Source organism: Tachypleus tridentatus, chromosome 2 (genome assembly GCF_004210375.1).
Source record: "Tachypleus tridentatus isolate NWPU-2018 chromosome 2, ASM421037v1, whole genome shotgun sequence".
Classification (NCBI taxonomy): Eukaryota; Metazoa; Arthropoda; class Merostomata; order Xiphosura; family Limulidae; genus Tachypleus; species Tachypleus tridentatus.
The window spans coordinates 45,808,653-45,818,762 of record NC_134826.1 but is presented as its reverse complement, the minus strand read 5'-3'; positions in this window follow the sequence as shown (position 1 = coordinate 45,818,762).

Genomic DNA, 10,110 nt, shown 5'->3' with positions numbered 1-10,110 from the left:
ATAACGTTAAAATTAAGTGTTACATTCATATTGTGAGCACAGCATACATATTCCATTCTGAAGCTTTGAACTTAAGATTAAAACAAACAATTCATTTTGTTAAGAGATAAACGATTTCCAGAATGCATTACCTCAGATCGAAAAGTAACTAAAACGAACATTGTCCGAGATTATATCGTAAATGAAATCATTCATAACAGCTTTATAGTTAGCTCGACATGTAATTTCTACTATTTTTTACTAAATGTTGTTGTTTTGAATTCAGCACAAAGCTACACAATGGGCTATCTGTGCTCCGCCAACTGCGGGTATCGAAACCCGGTTTTTAGCGTTGCAAGTCCACAGGCATATCGCTGAGCCACTTGGGGGCTTTTTTACTAAATCTTAATCACGCCATTTCTAACATTAAATGTACTTTGGTTCAAAGGGCTGTCAAAGTGTTTTATTACTAAGAATTATTTTATGTGGGTGTGTTTCCTTATAGCAAAGCCACACGGGGCTATCTGGTGAGCCCACCGAGGGGAATCGAACCCCTGATTTTAGCGTTGTAAATCCGTAGAGTTACCGCTGTACTAATTATTTTAATATATATATATTGTTTTTCCATTTTCGATAATTGTATACAAAAGTAACTGTAAAAATACCATCAGTGTTATTACATGTTCAACTAAAACATGGTTTACTAATCTTTACACATGATTTTGTGTTCTTAGTTCTTCATCTCATTGAGGAACCATATGGAAAGGTGAGATGCCTGAATTAACCGAATGCATGTAATGTTTTCTGACTTTGTTCCCTATGCACGAAACTTATAAAATGTTCGATAAAATGTTACTATGACGTATTTTACTATTGTTAAAACATAGAAAGTAATGTTCTGTCTGGTTCTGTACAAAAAACCAACAACTACGTTTTGACTGTTGTGTAGTGTTTTTAAATTCAGTAAAAAATCTCGAATTAAATTAAGTTTCCACGTCTATTAGTAAGTTTGATTATCTCGTATCCACGTTAAAATAGAAATTTAGAGATAAAGATTCAAGTGAAATAACGCAGTTTTCTATGTCCATGATGTTGTTAGTCTTAACTGTATATAAATGGTGTGTGTGCTCTTCACTTGAAGTTATGGTCGGTACTTCTATAAACGAATTATGTGCGTAGTCCCCCTTTAGTACAGCAGTAAGTCTACGGATTTACAACGCTCAAATCAAGGGTTCGATTCCCCTCGGTAGACTCAGTAGATAGCCAATGTGACCTTGCTATAAGAAAGCGTCCTGTTTTAAGAGTAAATAAAGCCAAAATTAAGATTAACAAATATTTCTATTTCTTGATTTCAAAGTTCGCATAATTTTTCTCGTGAATTCGTAGCATGCGCTTGTTTTACTGGCGTCATTAACAGTAAAATTCTAGTTATTTTTATATACTGTATCTAAATATAAGATGATTCTAGGTGGTGCTCTCGTTCAAATTCTCCGCTAAAGTCCAACTGATCATTCTTAATTTTATCTCAAAGTTATGGTTTAATTTTAGTTTTTTCGTCACTTTTGACCGTATTCTAGTTCTAAAATGTTTTGCTCCTGTTAAATCTACCGCATGAGCGAAATTATTTTGTTAGTTCTTATTATATCAATATTCTTCAAATTAAGCTGTTTTATTTACTTTAAATTGAACTTTATTTTTCTAACACACGTAACATTTAACTTTCCATCTTTATCTCTTTATTATTGTCCTTTACCAAAATTAGCCAGGTGGTTAAGGTGCTCGACTCGTAACCTAAGGTTCGCGGGTATAACACTAGAACATGTGAACTCTGTTCGGTCGAAGTTAAAGAATACCATTCATTAAACTTGTGTATATAACGGTATACACGTGACTAAGTCGAATTGCTTGTACAACAAACGTTATACCCATTTTTGTTTTTCTTCGAATGACGAACCAGACCAAGGTTAAAGTCCAGCTTGTTGCTGATGTCCAGGAAGATAAAGATTTGATGCAGTATCCATCATTTACTTTCAGTGATAAATTTGAGCCTGTTTCTATAGCTTTTGACCCTCTTCCTGGAATTTTATACGCCTTTGGAAACGATGTTTAGATGTTTTTTATCTGTGTGTTTAAGAATATTTAGAACTCCTACACTCTATGAAGACAGAGCGTAGTGTCGTTAGTGTTATTAAATGTGAATTTATCTAGAGCATATCTTTAGAACTGAAGAGAATGCTTAAGTAAACAGGCTCGGCATGGCTGGGTGGTGGTGGTGGTGGTTAAGGCACTTGACTCGTAATCCGAGGATCGCGGGTTCAATCACCGTCACACCCAAGAGTTGGTGGTCGGTGTTGATGACTACTTGTCTTTCTTCTGATCTTACATTGCTAAACAAGGGACGGCTAGCGCAGATAACCCTCGTGTAGCATTACGGGAAATTGAAAACAAACCATAAGTGAACAACGTGGTTTGTCCACCCCAATTTTTCACGAGATTAATCTTTCCAGAATAATTATCACTGCCCTTGTTCCAAGTACTAACGTTTTTTGTGTCAATTATGTATACATTTTTATTACATACGAAAAGAGATTTATATTTTGAGTCACCGGCCATATCAATAATAGTTGAAAACCACTGAGAAAAAGTTTGCCCAACATTTTATCAGCCATATAAAACACGTGCTATTTTTAAATGTGGAATACTTTACATATTGTTCATTAAAGAAACAAGTAACGTTCCAGTAAAGCAGCTCTAACGACTTGTTGAATCCAATTCGATCACGCAGGAAATTGAATATTCCTATTTTTGTTATTAAGGTATATAGAGATATTTTCACATATATATTTCATGGCTGATGCTTTCATACTATTTCGTGCCCCGGCGGGACAGTGCTAAGTTTATAGACTTGCAACATCAAAATCTAGGGTTTCGATTTCCTGCGGTAAACCCAGCAGAGAACGCAATGCTTCTTTGTTTTAAAACAAACAAATAATCAAACTGTTACATATTAGTATGCGGTACATTGTGAGAGTAAATATGATAATAAAATGGTCACACATTACTGCAAGATACAAAACGTAAAAAGTTTATCAATTAAAAAAATCGTTTGCCTTTTCTCTGGTGTCAGTTCTCTCTATCCCTCCGATAAAGTGAGGAGTTCCATACCTCACGGGGGACACAGCGGGTAGTCAAATGTAGCTTTGTTCTAAAAAAACAACCAAACTGTTCGCTGTTTAATACCTTATGCACCTTACATGATATCAACTAAGATAAGTGTTCTTAAGTTACCTTGTGACAAGACATTCTGCTTAGGTACACAGATTTTGTTATATCATATAGACTGGCTTCCATTAACAGAGGTGTTGAACTGGGGGGTGTTGTAATACCCATAGTTTTAATGTTTAATAAAATACTTGATTTAGTGTTACAGAAAACTGTTGGGCTCACTTCGATGTTAGATTTAAGATCATTAGAGATCGATTCTATCTAATGGAATGGATTCAGAAGAAAGAATAATTTACATTCAAACGTTATATTGAAATAAAATTGAAAAATACAATTCAGCCTATATAAAGTAACGGCGGAATAGATTGTATCAAAACTACATTTTTGACATTTTGGGGCAGCAGCTATTTACTTCTTTTTTATCCGACTATTGAAACGGACGATGGGAAACCTTTGCTCTTGTACATTGGATGGAATATGGAAACCAAGCAGTGAGGAATGGTGTGCTTTAGATATGACAGTCACAGTACATTTTTCAATGGAAACTATGCTATAGACGTACGGGCGTCAAACAGAACATAAACAGACTCTAACATCGCGGTGAGGCGATTTAATTGTAAGAAGCCCAATGTTATGTGCATGTTACTTTATTCATTTCTGACTTTGTACCCTGGTAAACGTGGAAGCTAATAACTCTAGAAGTTGGAATTCGATCCGTGTGATGGACACAGCTTAGGTACTCCTTTATGCAGCCTTGTGCTAATAAACAAACAAACAAATAAACAAACCTGCAAACATTGAGCTATCGAACAGGTTTAACTACTATTTAATTGCTTCTCCCGTAGTGGCACAGCTATGTGTTTGCGAACTTACAACTCTAGAAACAGAGTTTCGATACCCGTGGGGGATAGAACACATATCCAGTTGTGTAACATTGTGCTTAAATTGAAACAGGGAAAATTTAATCTCTCTGTTTGAGTCTAATAACGTTGTACCTTATGTTAGTCCGGTTATAAATAATGTTTTAATCACTGTTACTTATATCTTAGAGTGACCAAAGAGGTCCAGTAGTTCCGTTACTGCTATAAAAAAATAAAAATGGCGCTCCACATTCTGTGGCTGTAGGTGCGTGATAAAAGTAGAAGTTAAACTCCAATATTCGGTCTCTTCAACAGTGTCCCCAAAATATCGATGTTGGTGTGCCGCCTTCCCTGTAGTCTACCACTTTAAAATTTGGGATTACAAGTTTGTACAGCTAAATCCAACAAACAAACGAATATCGTTGATAATGTAACTTATGTTTCTCATTGAATGCAAAACTTCAACAATTTTATTTTCCTTCCGGTTGGCCATAGAGGCGAGGCGGTCTCAAGGCCCTATGATCCGTTATAAGAGTGATAGTTAAACTCTTAGAATGGTTGTTTGATTGATTGTTTGGAGTTAAGGACAAAGCTGCAAATGAGCTGTTTGTGCCCTGTGATTCCTCAGACATACAGCTCAGAATGGAAGATGGATGGTAAGATGCTGTTAACCAGCTGTCCTTCCTCTGGTCACTAATTCATAATTAGGGGCAGCAGAAGATAATTTTAGTTTCTTAACTACAAATACAAATTCCTCCCAAATTAAGTTATGTTAATCAATATTTTCTTGCTGTTGTTAATGATATTAATAAAAGAATGAGTGACTGTCGCATTACAACGTCCCCACAGCTGAAAAGGCGAGCATATTTGGTGTGACGAGGATTCGAACTCGCAACCCTCAGATTACGAGTCAAGTGCCTTAACCACCTGGCCATGCCGGACCCGGAGGGGTAAGTAAATAGATTGTTAGGGTAGAAAATGATCATTAACAGTAAGAAAAATAACTGGAATAAAACATAGATTATAAACAGCCATAACAGGAAATTATACAGAATTTATTATGTGTATTTATACACTGATTATTGTGTCGTGCAAATGTGGGTCTCTATTGATGGTGGTGTGCGTTTCGCCAAAGTATACCGAAAAGCTGCGGGCGGGCTTGAAAGTTAAACGTTATGTCAATGATAATTATTATCACGGTATGATCCTAATGGAAAACGAAGATATGTTCGTTGCTTTACGGGAAGATTGGATATCACTAGACATATTTTGGTAAGTCTGCGGCAATCTGAACTCGAGTGTAATTCACAAGCTCGTGAGTGACCAGTAGTTTCTATAAAACGTGTACACCAGGTCACTGATTGTGATATAAATGCGTGTAATAACCGACCATATTTTTGAGCACAGTATTCATTTGCAAACCAATACTTATAGATATTTTCAAATTTTGTGTAGTTCATTGAAATCTTATACGTATCTGATAGATTGAGTGAAGTTATATAACGGTATTGTAGTTACCTGCATTTACACGTTTCTGGGAATTTGTATTGTTGTTTTACTGATAGAAAATTTAAAGAAACGCGAATGGTGTGCCCTTGTCTAAAAGCTTCTAGCCAAGAATTTCACTCTTTCATCAGTACTCTACACTCTGTATGTGGAACATTTCGAATAAATGCCCTCAAAACAGACATTCTAAGTTCCACGAATTAGTTCAGACTGATTAATGATACATTAATATGGCCATACACTACATAGAAGAGTTCATGAACCACCTTGTGTGCATTTTAGACTGCTTGGTTTCTAGAATGAAACAGGAGTGAAACACCGAACTTGCTAAAGAATAATACAAACTTGGGTAGTACCTACCAAACCACTTAAATGATCAGTGAAAATCAAACACAGGTAGTACCTACCAAACCACTTAAATGATCAGTGAAAATCAAACACAGGTAGTACCTACCAAACCACTTAAATGATCAGTGAAAATCAAACACAGGTAGTACTTACCAAACCACTCAAATGACCAATTAAGAACAAACACAGGTAGTACTTACCAAACCACTCAAATGACCAATTAAAAACAAATACAGATAGTACTTACCAAACTACTTAAATGACCAGTTAAGAACAAACACAGATGGTATTTACCAAATCACTCAAATGACCAGTTAAGAACAAACACAGGTAGTACTTACCAAACCACTCAAATGACCAATTAAAAACAAACACAGATAGTACTTACCAAACTACTTAAATGACCAGTTAAGAACAAACACAGATGGTATTTACCAAATCACTCAAATGACCAGTTAAGAACAAACACAGGTAGTGCTTACCAAACCACTCAAACGACCAGTGAAGAACAAACACAGATAGTACTTGCCAAATCATTCAAATGGCCAATGAAATACAAACATAGGTAGTGCTTTAAGAAATATGTATATTACTTTCTTTATTTCTTCTTACACGAAGTTTAAAGTTATATAAGACGACGGACTAAACTATTCGTTAATCGTTTTTAACGAATACTTCATTAGGACCCGTCAAACTGTACAACAGTATAGTATTAAACAGAAAATACCAATGGTTTGCATTGTTCTCGTTTGTGTACCTTCATAGGACAATGGTAAGCTCAAGGGAAGGCAGCAAGTAATCACCATCCACCACCAACTCTTGGGCTACTCTTTTACCAACGAATAGTGGGATTAATCGTCACATAATAATACCCCCACGGCTGAAAAAAGTGAGCATGTTTGGTGTGACGGGGATTCGAACTCGCGAACTGCGAGTCGACCGCCTTAACCACTTGGCCGTGCCAGGCCTAACAAGTGTTAAGATTAATTCATTATACCAATTTCCTTTCGTGTTTAAATAAAAATATATTAAGACCAAGCACACTGTAGTGATGTACAAATGGTACTGAAGGTCGTACAACAAAAGTCTAAAAAGAAGAGGTTAAAGATATAGATTAAGAAAAGGCCAAATGGTTATAACAGGTATGAACATTAAAATCAAATTCTTTTATCTTGGTGCTATCAGAGGCTATCCTCGACAAATAGTATAATAATATAATTGCCATATGAAAATTAACCACTTTAAAACTTATTTCGTATTTTACTAGAATTATATCAAGTGTTAAATAAAATTAATCAAACGGAATAGCGTCCTTTGCTTGCAAAATAATTTATTTGTAAAGATTTAAAATATATGTTTAAAAAAATTAAAAAAAATATTACGGTTCCGTGGAAGTAATGCCACCTCATCAGGAGAATGAAATCACAAAGTACACATAACGTTTCTTATAAACCTTAATATTTCTTGTGTTATTAGTTAATTTGTTTTTATTTTTTGTAGTGGCGCCACATACAATAACGAATTCCAAAAAAAACAAACAAAAAACTTCCAAATCTACTGGGCCTGCATCTCTATATTCGTTTTGTTTTAAATAATTTATAAGAATTTTGTTTTGTTTGTTTTTTGTAGTGGCGCCACATACAATAACGATTTCAAAAAAAAAAAAAATTACTTCCAAATCTACTGGTCCTGCATCTCTATATTCGTTTTGTTTTAAATAATTTCTAAGTATTCTGTTTTGTTTGTTTTTTGTAGTGGCGCCACATACAATAACGATTTCCAAAAAAAAATTTACTTCCAAATCTACTGGGCCTGCATCTCTACATTCGTTTTGTTTTAAATAATGTCAAAGTATACTATTGTTTAATCCATCGTTTTCAGTTACCTGTTTTACGTATTGTTCCATTATCCTAGTTAATAACGTGTGTAGAATACGTCATGTTTCGCCAAAGCCGATTTACCTGTTTATAATTTATTTACCGTATTTTGATGTTCTTATATTCTATATTTTAATTTCCTACATACCTGTCCAATATTACTTAGAGTACAAGTTTATCTGGTAAAGTATTGTACTAAATGTCTTTGAGCATTTGATCAGTGAATAAAGAACTTTATCAAACTCGTTCCGTTTAATTGTTATCGAATTTAACATTTGGAAAAAACTTTTAAAATATCAAGTTTAAACATAAATATTTAGTTAACAGTTTTTGTGATGCAAATTCTAGGAACTTATGAGTGAAAGCAAACAATTAATATGCAATAGTAGGTTAACCACACCACAGTTGTCATACCCAGTGCCGATTGCCAGTGAGGCTTTTAACATAACACCAGGGCTCATACGACTGGCTGGAATACAACAACTATGTTTAGTAAACAATAAAATTTTAAAGTTAACAAATATATAAATGAATATTTCAAAACTTTTCCAGTTTTTCTGAATTTTAGAAATACAATATATACAAATACAATGTTTAATTCGTTCACCCTTATATACATTTGTATTTCATATTCTTGTTTTATTAGAAGAAATGTTTATTTCTAAGTACATCAGATGAACTAACACCCCAAATCTTTTTAAGTTACGTTCAAGTTGAAGTCTGTAAACCTATTTCCTATGTTTTGAGTGGATGTGAATTAAACTCGGATCTAAGCAAGTGAACAAACCCTGTATCATCAGCTAGCCTTATAAACATATTTGATTAATAAATAAATAATATTTTGTTCGTTTCTAAGAATAAGCATTGCCAATTAAGTCACAAGGGTGAAATACTGTAATTCTCAGTTTTATTATTCAAACATCATTAGTTCAACACCTTATACCATCAGCTTAAGAATCATTGATTACTCAGGAAACATGTTCAATAAATTCTTTACACGATATTTTAGCCCTCTAAATATTCTCAGCAGTAATAAATCACATCATTTCTTTGCTTCATGGAAAAAAAAAACTACACATCTGAACCACATATGGTAAAACATGTCTTTGTTAGCAGGACCTAGAGTAAGGTTTGGTGGGGCTGTAGGCCCAGATAATATTTGGGAATAACAACTCACTCTTGACTTTATTCTACGAACCATATTTTTTTTTTTACTTGGGTGGCCAGGAGGGCCTTTGTTTTGAAAGCAGGTGGCTCATGCATTAATCCTCTGCTGTTTGTTAGAACTCATTAAAAAAGTAGCTAAGTTTTACTTCATCTACATGTGTATGATGCAACTTCAAGATGGACCTGAATTTGAATTGTTTTTGGCAAAGTGAATTCCTACTTTGTATGTTACTTTACATAACTTTGTCCATATAGGTATATGAATGACAAAATCAGTTCTAGGTCTTAGATCTTGGAATTCTTTCCAGATATATGGTCCACACCCAAGAATTATTAATTGGTTGAAAAAATCAATATCTAAATATGTATTGGAAGATACTGGTAAAATGCAGTTTATATATAAATGTTAATTGTTGGAACATAAAACATATATGACTGTTTCTTTAATATTTTAGAATCTGATACAGACTACTTGAGGGTTAATTAGCAGAATTTGATTCAGACTTAAATGTCATTTAGTACTTGTGTAAGAAATCTGTTTAGACATAAAGGTCCAGCTTTGTGTATTACCTATTGAAATCGGGATGAGATTTAAAAGTGTTACTTGACAGAATATCTGTAGATCCAATTGCTCTTGGTACAACCCAAAGTTTTCTCATTTTTAATACTTGTTTAAATGTAAGTTACCCACCTGAACCAGAGCAAGTCCTGAGAGTTATTTGATTGGATGATAGTTTGAGTGTTCTTTGGTAAATTCTGGCTTAAATCTGAATATTACTCAACAGAATCTGATTTATGTGTATTACTATCAAACAATAACTTATATATGGAGGGATATAGCCCTGATTAAAATAAATCTGGTCTACATTTGGGTTTAGAATCTTATTATTTCTTGGCAGGATTTTTTTGGGGGCCTGTGTTTTGTAAAATTATAAACTTTATATATAGTGATACTGAATATTTCATACACTCTCAGTCTAATAACACTATTGACAAAATTTTTACAAAATTTAATATCTGATGTTATTCACATAGATTACACTAAGTAACAAAAATTTTACTTTTTCTTGTTCCTGGGAAGAAATATTTCCCAACTGCTTATATCTAAAGTAAATGGAAAAGACCTGTTTTTCTCTTCAAACTTTGCT